Here is an 11,166-nt window from a genome sequence, read left to right on the forward strand (position 1 = left end):
AAATTAGCACAGATCCGCCAGTCAACGAGTGCCGAACCAACTTTATGCCAATTGAGAGTGAAGATTCTCAAGGGTTGGCCAGAATCATGAAGAGAACTACAGAAAGGCCTCCAACCTCGGCCTTACACGTGCACTTTATATGAGATGCATAAGTATTCGAATATTCCATTCACATTCTTTACTTAGCAAAGACTGAGTTAGTAAAGGATTTGAAAACATAATTTTCTCCTATTTTCTCCATTTTAATGTTATAGTAAACCTTTTTTGGTCTGTTAGTCTTATTAGATTTCAAGACAAGACTTCAACTAGTCTGGTAGAGTATTCAAGTTTGTGTTGTTACTTGAGTTAGCATAACTTGGTGATGAATATTTCTTGTAAAAGCTAGTGTGGATATCCATACATTGGAGATCTTATTCGGGTTGCGAATAGTATGCTATTTTTAAAAAAATATTTTATCACAATTTACTCGTAAGGTAGAGTATCCCTATGGTCAGTTGTCATGACAAACCTGTTTAAAGGAATCTTAAACATTCGAAGATAGTATCTAGTAGGTATTCAAGTTTCTTTCCAGTTCCCTTTTTGTTTTATTTTACTTCAGTCGAAGTTCTCAGAAATCAAGGGGCTCACAACCTGGGGCTAACACTTGAACTCTATATGAAATACATAGATATTCGAATGTTCCATTTAAGTTCTTTATCTCTCAAGCTCTGAGTTAGTAAAGAAATTGAGAACATAATTTTCCTCTCCCCAATTAATCATTTTCATATGTTGCAGCATATCTTTCATTTTGGTCTCTTGGTCTTACTAGATTCCAGGACAAGAATTTATCTAGTCTGGTGGAGTATCCAGCTTTGTGCTATTACTTGAGTTAACATAACTTGGAGAAGTGCACCATTCCTCGTAAACGCTAATATGGGTTAGCCATAGTGAGGAGATCTTATTTGGGCAGCGAATACTATGTGATTTTGAATATTTGGTCAGGGTTTACTTCTATGGAAAAAGTATCCTCATGCCAGGTTGTTCTGACAAATCCCTGTACAGAGAGACCTTAGACACTCAAGGGCAGTGTCTAGTAGGCATTCAAGTTCTTTTATTCCTTTTTTATTTTACTTTTGTTACTTTTGTTAGTTTGAAGAGATCAAGATCCTGGGGCTAACACTTGATTCTATTATAGTTTAAATTTATATTCGAGGGCTCTTTTAAGAATAGACACTGTCCCCTTTGTGGGTGCTATCTGTATTTCCTTACAGCTTGGTTTTCCAGGGATTGCTTCTAAGTATTTTTGAAGGTTCTTTTCTATTAGGCCAGTTGCTCCTGTCACAACTGGTATGATGTTTATTTCTTTCAGAGACCATGTTGCTTTTAGATCATTTTTAAGATCCTGATATTTTATCTTTTCCCGTTCTGCTCTATTAAGACCAAAGTCGTTTGGAACTGTGACATCGATAATGAGTGCAGTCCTTTCGGGCTTGTTCCATATTACTATATCTGGCTTGATGGCCTTGTCTATTTCCCAGTGTGAGTTCTTATATGTCTCACTAGCGTTGATTTTTCAGAAAAAGAATATCCACACACTTCACAAGAATATGGCTTTTCCCCAGTGTGAGTTCTCATATGTCTAACTAACTTTGATTTTTCAGAACAAGAATATCGACACATTTCACAATAATGTAGCTTTTCCCCAGTGTGAGTTCTTATATGTCTCAGTAGAGATGATTTTTCAGAACAAGAATATGCACACACTTCACAACAATGTGGCTTTTCACCAGTGTGAGTTCTCATATGACTCTCTAAAACTGATTTACGAGAAAAAGAATACCCACACACTTCACAAGAATGTGGCTTTTCCCCAGTATGAGTTCTCATATGTCTCAGTAAAGTTGATTTCTGAGAAGAAGAATATCCACACACTTCACAAGAATGTGGCTTTTCCCCAGTGTGTGTTCTCATATGTTTCACTATATTTGATCTTTGAGAACAAGAATATCCACAAACGTCACAAGAATGTGGCTTTTCTCCAGTGTGAGTTCTAATATGTTTTACTATATTTGATTTTTGAGAACAAGAATATCCACACACTTCACAAGAATGTTGTTTTTCCTCAATGTGTACCTGCATTTTTCGCTATAAGTAGTTATAAATATGTTGTATTTTATCTTTGCTTTTTAGTCTTGAGTCATCGATGTGGAAGCACATTAAATTTCATGTAAGTACAAACGCCATCTACTTCACATAAATATAGTGTTTATCTGGGGTTTTTATTCTCAAAGAGATATTGTACTGCCATAGTTTACTGTACTTTATAAAATATTTTCTTTTCAAAAGTTACATACTATTCTTTATTTTGGGATTAGATCTCTTCATACAAGATTTCACTGTTGACATCATATAAATTGTCCCTTTTCATAGAAAATGCTGATCCATTAGAATTCAATGAATGGTTCAATCAGGAACATCTGTAAAAAAATAAATAACATTCAATATTTTTAGTATTTGCGTTTGTTGTTGTCAATATTACTGGATTAAACTTATATACTTTAATCTAAGAAATAATATGAGACACATTAGAAAAAAAATTCTAATTTGACACAAAAACAGTCGATACAGGTATTTCTTATGATATAGTCTAGAGAAAAAATGTGTTACTTAGGATCGTGTGAAGGAAAGTTATACATAGCATTTATTTTAAATCTTGATATGAATCTAACTGTTAATAATTATTAGAATAGAAAACTTTCATAGGTTAATCAAAAATGATTTTATTGCATGCAATTGTTCCTGTGTACCGGAAGTGCACATATTTATATATCGTGGATAGACGAATATGTAAAATTAAAAGAATATCGATTTTTTATTGGAATCTTTTAAAATGTGTAATTTGTATATTTATTTATTTGCAAACCATCTTCATAGTTGTTGTTTTCACCACGTGGTGGAACAATAGCAACTATGAAGGTGAGGATAATAAATATCGACGTTGTTTTCTTAAAAAAGGTTCCTTGAATGTCGAAAATGTCACTATTTGATTGGAAAAGCTACTGTAATAGTCTATACTTTTTTATTCATGTATATATTTTTTATATAGTACTTAATTTGTCAATCCTAATATTTAAATCTGAAGTTTGTTTGAATAGATAGATTCATCCATAATTTATGTGAAGTGAAGTTTGTTTGAATAGATAGATTCATCCATAATTTATGTGAACACAAAATTATTTGTAACTAAATTAAACAGTGTGATAATTGTTTAATTTTAAACTATCAGTACAAATAACTTTTTAATTCACTTAATAAATGCTTTGACAGTATTACAGAGTGTAATACGAAGAAGGTGGGCTTTCTAAATCTGGATGGAAAATTACTTAGGCATGAGAGTATCGTCTATGTCTACAAAGAACACATTAGCACATGCACTGAGTAATGTTACCATATCTCGTCTGGTTTAACTATCACAAGGTGGGCTTTCTAAACCTGGATGGAAAATTACTTAGAGCCTTAAATCTAATAGGCCCTGCACCTATGCTCATGCTTCAACCTCTGTTCCATATCCAAAATGTGTCATCCTATATCTATATTACAAGTACTTTAATCGATTGTTCTCTGCTGAACTCAAAGCAATTGTCCTCTCTCGACGTACATATGTTCGACCAACCTGACCAGCAGCAAAATGAGATTTTCTCTGTATTTCTTTAGGTTTAAGTTTCAATTGACCTTTAAATATTAGTAAGACTAAATATTTAAATTACAATAAACAAATACTAAACATAGATTGATATTAACATATCATTTTCAATTTCATTTCACATATTTATCCATTTTCAAAACTTCATTATCCTATAGCATTTTAATGTATGATCTTTAAATATATCATTAAGATGATGAATTTTAAAATTACCATAAGCAGATAATTAACACTTACCTGTATTTCTTTGTTTAAAATTTTTATTTTTTTCTTTCTTTCTTTTTTATTTGTATGATCACCCGACAAGCAGCAAAATGACTATTTGCCTTTAGATACTGGAAAGCTATCAACCTTAATAGTCGTCTTCCTCATATTGTTGGACTTTAGAATTCCCTCCTTGTTTCTGCTTCCTTGACTATAAATATCCGTTCAATCATCTGAACATAAAAATTATTTGTAATCACAAGCATTTAATTCATCAGCATGTTAATTATTTGATATTTAAATATTAGTAAAACTCAATATTTTAATTAATAATAATAATAATTATAAGCAGATATTAAACATCTAAACTAACAGCTTGATTTAGGTTTTAACTAAACATTTGATGACAATACCATTAACACATATTGATTGATGTTGACATTTTCCTTTCTTAGAACAACCACATTTTCTATTTTTCCTCATATATTTCCCAACTTGCCAATTGTATTATTCCAAGCAAATTATATTTTAGGAGAAATATCCGCTTACCTCTGATTTAGACACTAAAATTATTTGTAAACAGATTGTTTACTTATCAGTATTTTAATGCTTCATCTTTGAATATCGGTAAGATAATAGATTTTTAAATTACCATGAACAGATAAAAAAGACTTAACCATATTTCTTTGGGTTTTAATTCAATTTGTTTGTGAGAGTCATCAAAGAAGCAAGCATCAACGTATTTGCGCCATGAGTGGCTGTACGTAAAAATGCCAACAATAACGAACTTACCTTTAAGTGGGATCTGGAAGAGAGATTGACTGAGCTTTTATACCAAACCTAATTCACATGTTTTCAGGTCATCTGATGGGGAAAATCAATAAAAATGGCGTGAGAAGTGGGAGAGGGGGAGAAAGGAAGGAAATGAGATCAACAGGCATTTTGTTTAACCACTACCAGGAAGCAACTGTTGTAAGAACGAATTTGTTTTTTAATTTTGGGAAGGAAACATCGACAATTGAAGTTATTTCAACATTATTTTCCGTATTTTTTCATATTTATATTCATATTATATGCAAATTATTATTGAAAATTTACTCAGATCTTTTTTTACATTATAGTCACCACTTATCAAGGCCCAGAGGCAATTCAGGGATAAGGGTTATTGCATGTACAGTAATCAATGGGATAATATCATAGTAATCATTAGTAATGGAGATTTGAAAAAGTGGATTACTTAAGGGGCGGTTTATCAGGAATTTGTTTATGTTGGACTTGAAGACATCCAAGTTGTAGTCAGGTTGGAAACAAACAAACAGAAGACAGTTCCACAGGCGTGCACTTCTAAGAAAGAAGCCTTGTTCATGGAATCTATATTTTGATTTAGGCACAGATAAAGACTGGGGAAAATTATTGACAGTGGTTTTAGATTGATAGGTGGTTTTTGTGAAAGATTGGCGAGGGGGACCAGAGATTGGAGCTCAGACGAGCACTTGCCATGGAAATAACGACAAAACAAAGACAGGCTTGTAACGTCTCTTCTGTGGGAGAGAGGTTGCAGGGAAAAGTAAAGGGCATCCCCCACTAAGCTATGAAGTCTATTTTGTACTCTGCCCAGGTAGGATAAGCTGTTTTTAGCAGCTCCTGCCCAGATATGGTAGCAATACTCCATCCTTGGACGTAGTTGGCTTTTATATAGATAGAGAATTGCATCAGCAGTGAGATATCTTCTGGACCGGTAGAAGGATCCCAGCATTTTTCCAGCAACTTTGGCAACAGATTTGATGTACGTGTTCAATTTCAGATCAGGAGTAAAGGTCAACCCCAGAAGCTTGTCAAAACATGGAACCTCCTCAAGACGAGAACCATCCATTTCAATTGATGTCAGATGGGGACCAGAATGTTGATAATGTAAAGATAGAAGCTTGGTTTTAGATGCATTAAAAGTAACCAGCCACCTCTTCCACCATTGTACCATGCGCTCAAGATCAGAGGAGAGAGAATCAGAGAGAACTTTGTCATTTGTGGCCTTTGATGTGTTGCAATAGATGGTCGTGTCATCAGCATAGATGTCAACGAATGATTTAAGTATGTGTTTTGGGAGATCATTGATGTAGATCAGGAAGAGAGTTGGGCCCAGGATGGACCCCTGGGGGACTCCAGCATTAATACTGTGGACCTCTGATTTCTGACCATCAACCACTACTCTTATGAGCCTATCAGAGAGAAATAATTCAATAATTGAGAAAACATTTCCAGTTATACTGTAGCTGGAAATCTTGTGAAGTAGGCCTTTATGCCATATCTTATCGAAGGCCTTTGATATGTCAAGAGCAATTGCCCTAGAAAGGAAACCTTTGTTAAGAGATTCACTAATCCTATGAGATATAACCGTTAGCACATCTTCTGTAGATCTAGCAGAACGGAAACCATATTACATGTCACTAAGAAGGTCATTTCTGCTGAGGTGGTTGACTACTTCTTTATTCAATATGAATTCCAGCAACTTACTCATGACACACAGGAGACTTATTGGTCTGTACTGAGAGGGAAATTTGATATACAGTGTACTGAGATTCGGGAAAATCGATGTGATTAGTTTTCGGACAGAAATTTGGCGATTAAGGGGTGAAAGTTCAACGATTTGACTTTTGAGAACTCTACCAAACTCCTCCTACAATCTTGGGTCTAAACACGTGAAATTTTAGATATAGGTTCCTTGGACATGGATCTAAATTAATAACTTGATTTGAGCCCAAAACAATAAATGTTAAGGGATCAAAAAAAAGGGTCAAAATTAAAAAAAATTGACCTCTGTGGTCTCTTCCAAATTACTCAGACAATTTCTGGTCTAAATATTTGAAATTTTACATAAAGGGTATTCAAAGATAGGGCAAGCTCATTCATCCGTTTGGGTCGAAAATTTTTAGTTACCAATATATAAATGTATGTATGTATGTATGTATATATATATATTATTCCTTATTGGAATTTTTATTGTTGAGATGAGCATTGTATGTTGATTTTATTTTATTTCGGACTATTAGTCTCATCTTATCTTTTTATTGGTGCACAACGTTTCGGCCAACTTCCTCTGGCCTTCGTCAGGTGGTAACCGCGACGGATAGGAACTTCGAATCTCCTAACTGCATTCTCAGCCATCACTGCCATCCGTAGTTGTTGTCGTCTCACCACATTTTTGACCAATTACCTCTGGCACGCTTTGGGTGGGATTGAAACCGCTATCTTAAGACAATGTTCATCCGGAACCATAGAGATTCAACGTCTCTATCAACTGCGCCATGGGCCCCGAAGGCGCAGTTGATAGAGACGTTGAATCTCTACAGTTCCGGATGAACATTGTCTTAAGATAGCGGTTTCAATCCCACCCAAAGCGTGCCAGAGGTAATTGGTCAAAAATGTGGTGAGACGACAACAACTACGGATGGCAGTGATGGCTGAGAATGCAGTTAGGAGATTCGAAGTTCCTATCCGTCGCGGTTACCACCTGACGAAGGCCAGAGGAAGTTGGCCGAAACATTGTGCACCAATAAAAAGATAAGATGAGACTAATAGTCCAAAATAAAATAAAATCAATGTATGTATGTATGTATGTATGTTTGCATGTCTGCCCAAAACTTTCAATAGAGGCGATGGATTTTACCAATATCAGTATCGTTTTGAAGGTCGACCTTTCATACGACAAATATCGAAGAATTGGCTAAAAACACTAATATCTTCCCCTTCAACTAGGCACTTTTCTACAGGGGGGGTCACTTTTTTTTGCCGATATTTTTTAAAGTTATCCTCTCCTTTAGATTGTATAGCCTTAATTTAAAAAAAATTCACTCCCGGTTTGGTGGTGGTCGTAACAGCATAGACGTTAGGTTTTTACCCCGTTCTTTTCCTCCTTCGTAGTATGGGTTCGAGCCTGCCTTCCTACTTCCACATCTTTTTTGTTCAACAGACACATCCAAACACTCGGGCAACGCCGGGCCGAAATGCTAGTTAATAATAAAACTGAATATTTTCATTTATTCCTTTATTTTAATGCTTTCTTTTCTATTGTTTTTCATCTACAGTTGTTACATATTTTCAGTGGATTGTAACCATGTATTCTTTTTAATCAAGAGATCATATCATTGCCTTCTTAAAATATGCTTCAATCAAATTGATTTATTAAACAGTTCTTTTGCATGGAAATAGCTACAGACATGGTATGAAGCCATTGATATAAAAAACATGATGAAAGGCAACGTGTACTTATTTACCTTTGTCTAAAAAGGACCAAGGTTGTAGGTAAGATAAATACAACGGGAATAGGGTCCCAAAAGTATACAGTTTTAGGTAAGAAAGTACTGGTATATGATGATGTATTATAACAAGGTACCTTTAGAAGGAATTCATGAAGAACACTATATTAACGAGTCAAAAGAGCTAGAACAAAACCAGCAGAGAATAAATCAGATATTTTTAGAGAAAACATGTAATAAACAGAGCATCTAATTATTAAGTAGTCGTTTTGTCTTTGTTTCTGGTTTTCATGACGATGACTAATGTGCTGATGCACTGTGGTTCATAATGTGAGTAGTTTGGATAAAGTTTATGTTTACAACCAACTAGCAACTATAAAATGATTTTCTAGTAAGGGAATAGGGTTTTGATGATCAGCCATATCAGTCCTAGAGGTTGTTGCACCTACAGCTTTATAAATCATGTACATGAACAAGACAGTTCTGATCTGCTAACAATTTTGAATGTTGCTTATATAGTGCATGCTACGATGATATTAAGTCAGAAAATTAGCAGTGAAGTACAAGTTGCAAATTGGATAGTCCAGTCCCTTTGATAGTAATGTTGCCATATTGCAAGATGGCTACAATTATTCAATGAGCCCTGGATACTCATAATGTCATTAATTAAATATTAGGGACAATAAGTCAGTGGCGATAAGGTTAGCTAGTGCAGATATTGACAGGGTTTTGTTCTTATTTTGTAGCTGCTACTATCCATTTTGCACGTAGTTTATCAAGTACAAGCTGGAAGTGTATGATGACATTGCATTGGCAGTGGAATATAAGTTGTTCAGTGAATAGATCATTTCCCTTATTAAGGGTGTTGCCATATAGCAAGATGGCTATATTCATTAGACCTATTGTATTGAAACAGTTGTGAGTTGTTGTAGTTGTAGTTAATAAAGTGCAGGCTGGGATGGTATGCTGTCATAATATTATCACTGGAGTACAAGTTGTTCAAAGGATAGACCAGTAACTTACCTGCCCCATGGACTGGCTCTCAAAATGGAGTGGGCGGAATTGATGAACAGATACTGCATGATTACAATTTTGCAACCTTAATCTGACAGTTTTGACAACTCTTCAAGGAATGATTAGATAGTATGGATTTTGTGAGCAATTCAAAAAGTGCAGATTTTGAAGGTAATTTAATTAGAAGTGGAGCACAAGTTGTTCAGGAGAGAGACCAGTCCTTTAATAGAATCGTTCTCAGATGTGTTGCCATATTACAAGATAGTTTTAGCAACACTGTTTTTTTTACCATCTTTTCTATTTTTACAACAAACTTTACTCGACCATTAAATTTGAGGTTATGCCACTGAGAATTTATGCGCTTCACATACAATGTCTTAAGGAAGTACTGAAATATCATGGAATTAAAATTGTGACAAAAGTTTTAATGATTTTTTAAGAGTTATCCTTTACAGAATAGTCGAATCATATTTACAAGTTGAAAATAAGTTTAAAATTGATAATTTTTTTGATGGAATGGAAGTTTGCCATTTAAAAATATTTTAGCAAGGAAGAGAATGATAAAGAACGATATTGTGAGAGATGGGTTACCTGATGACGTAATTGCAAACTAAAGTTAATTAGAACAATTGAAATGGATTTTTCCAAACATAACTCAATCCTTATACTGATATATTTTATTAGATTAATATATAACGTTCAATGTAACAAATGTTGACCAAATCAGATAATTATGACAAATGTATTTCTCATAAATTGTCACCCATATAATTCAATATTTACATATGATGTCCTGTATAAAACCAGTGAATCCTCTTTCAGTCATGTAAATGGCTGAAACTTTGTACAAAGATTTTCTTTGAATTATTTTTATGAACATTGTTCACATATGTTTTTATAGGCTAAACATCTTCTGGATTTCCATGGTGACTTTTCACTCAATAAAAAAGCGTGTATGATTCTTTCTAAGTATTTACACACCACATTAAAAAGAATCTTGCTAACTCCAAACAAAGCACATTGAAACGGAAGGGAATATTATGCATTACATACAAACAAGGTTTCCTAAGTTGGTTGTACAGCATTAGTTTGTTCATATCACATTTATATTTCTGCATGTTTATACAATCATAGAAACAGGGAGAAAAGAGAGAATTCTAAAATATATTTATTAATTACTTTTTTCTTATCTTCATGGGAAAATCACAATTAAGAGGAGAAATAAATAATAAATATAAACACATAAGAAAAAACATTAAAACATGGAATAAATAAAACACGAAATAAGTAAAAATACACAGGAATTAATTTTCAACATTTAATTAATAGAATAAAATATGGTAAGAAACAAAAGAAATATGCAAGTGATAAAGAAGAAAATGACAAGGAAGTTTTGAGACTTCAGTATTTAGCAAACATGTATAAACAATCAGTTAGTAGTGGGTTTTTGTGTTTTTTTTTTACACAGTGATCACCACTTATCAAGGCCCGGAAGCCACTCAGGGATAAGGGTTATTGCAAGTGCATTCCGTTAGTGTGGAGATTTGATGAAGTGTTTAATTAGGGGGGGGTTCATTAGGAATTTGTTAACATTGGACTTGAAGACATCCAAGTTGTAGTCCAGAGGGAAGCAGGCAGACGGAACAGAGTTCCAGAGGCGTGCAGTTCTAAGAAAGAAGCTTTGTTCATGGAATCCGCGTTTTGATTTAGGCACAGATATAGAGTGGGGTTGCAAACGTGCTTAAACAGTTCATTTACATAAGGAATACAATGATGAAGAAGATTTAGGATGAAGAGAAAATCTCTGTTTGTTTTAACTCTACGAATTAGAAAAGTCTTTATTTATTTATATTTTTATAATTACTCTTTTAACATGTTCCATTGCCATATTTCATGTTTTGTTCATAATTCCCGAACATGTCACTTAAAACTCAAAAATTAAATAAAATACCAATATATGCCAGGGCGACATTTTTGTAAAGTTTTGTTATGTTCAACGATATTTTTACGGCA

The sequence above is a fragment of the Euprymna scolopes genome, chromosome 14 (assembly GCF_053919585.1).
Source record: "Euprymna scolopes isolate OS-2025 chromosome 14, ASM5391958v1, whole genome shotgun sequence".
NCBI classification, from domain to species: Eukaryota; Metazoa; Mollusca; class Cephalopoda; order Sepiida; family Sepiolidae; genus Euprymna; species Euprymna scolopes.